Source organism: Bidens hawaiensis, unplaced genomic scaffold, assembly GCF_021521415.1.
Source record: "Bidens hawaiensis isolate Kalapana, Puna unplaced genomic scaffold, B.hawaiensis_p1.1 tig00419530_1, whole genome shotgun sequence".
NCBI classification, from domain to species: Eukaryota; Viridiplantae; Streptophyta; class Magnoliopsida; order Asterales; family Asteraceae; genus Bidens; species Bidens hawaiensis.
This window is the reverse complement of record NW_027504891.1, coordinates 49,011-50,895: the sequence shown is the minus strand read 5'-3', so window position 1 is coordinate 50,895 and position 1,885 is coordinate 49,011.

Sequence of the window (1,885 nt, the reverse complement as noted above, 5' to 3'; positions counted from 1 at the left end):
GTTAGTCTTACTTGTGAAGTGTTGAAAAGTGGTAGAAGTTAGACTTCGTTATAGAATTGTATGAAAAGTGGCTAAGTGCACATTACTTGATTGTTGTTAAATTGTGACTAGGAACTTCAAGTAATCATTCTAAGTCTAGATTATTGGTCAAAAGTCACCAATGGGTCAATGGTCAACATTTTGGTCAACAGTCAACAAAACTCAATTTTTAGTCTTCGGTCATCGACACTTGGACTTTTTAGTCAATGGTAAACAACTTGGACCTTTTGGTCAAAAGTCAAACGAGAAGTCAAACTTTGGTCAAAGTCAACGAACAGTCAAACTTTGGTCAAAGTCAACAAAAGTCAAACTTTGGTCAAACTTCAAATAAACAAGGGAATCGCTTAGCAGATACTTATAGTGCTTGTACGATTTAGACATTAGAACAACTTTGACTTAAGCAGTTGACTTTCAATTTGAACCTCATTCGAGGTGAGTTTCACTACCCCACTTTTTACTTACTCCTTTTTGGGGGAAAGCATACTTTTTGGATAATTGTATACTTTTTAATACCTCATGGGTACATAGTGCACTTAAACTGAAGTCCCCCATGCATATTGGACCGTTAACAATTGTACATTGTCTCGGTAATGAAAGGTAGTACTACTGGGTTTGACGAATCCCCTCGGGGCTCTCGGTTGAGGGAGTCGAAGGGCGTTTCATTTACTAGGAACACAATATACAGTAGTCTTATATTAGACTCCGTGGGTGGCAAACAAAACTAACAAATCAGCCTCGGTCACAATGGAACTCACACTAATGTAGCATAATTGCTAGCGTAATTGACTAGCGGTATTACTAATGCATACATTATCCGTACATTATCCATGCTTTACTACTTACACTGTTTACTTACTAAATGGTTTGTTTGACAAACCTGTGAACTCACCAACCGTTGTGTTGACCTGTTTTAGCATGTCTTTCTCAGGTGTTTAAGGTGCACGTGCGAAGTTGAAATGAGTCTAGGATGCATGGATCCCACTAAGCATCTAATTATGCTGGGAGTCTTTAATGAAATATTATGTCTGGGCGTCTTGACATGCACTCTGGGTTTTTAAGTGTTTTTTTCATAAATTATACGCTTCCGCAAATGTAACAACTTTATTGTAAATGCACTTACCTCATTTATGATGAGAAATAATATTTAAATATTTTCCATTATAAATTGGTTGTTCGTTATGACACATGGCTAGATTCTGATATGTCACGCGTCTCAAGGTAAAACCCCGTTAGTCAAAAATTGAGGGTGTGAAATGGTCCTTGGAGAAAGTAGATGGGAACACCTTTGGCTAAAAGTTTGAGGTTTGGGTTAAAAAATGCCAATATGTGTAAGTTGTAAATATATAATATATAATTAATTAAATAGTAATATGACAATAATTAATCTTCTTGACTAACGAATATTTTTACAGAATAACCCGAACATCGAAACGAGTCGGGTAACGATTGTTAAAATAATAAAATAATAAATTAAAATCTCGAGTTGTTACAGTCTCCCTTACTTTAGGGAATTTCATCCCGAAATTAAAGAATACTATAACAACACCATTAAAGTTTGAGGAAAGTAAAATTTAAAAAAAAAATTAAAAAAAATATCATAACACCGAACTTTTGAATAGTTAAAATAACGCTACAAATGCAAATCCGATAAGGGCACTTATATATAGGATGTACCAGCGGCGTATCCATCATGTCCTTATTATCTTTACATTTGTACCGTTATTTCAACCACTTTCAATTCTATATTATGACACACAATCTTATGCATCATGATTTCCATGCGAGGACTATGATAATTATGTTCCGGACCATAATTATTTTCATAGGCGGATGGTCCGCATGATTC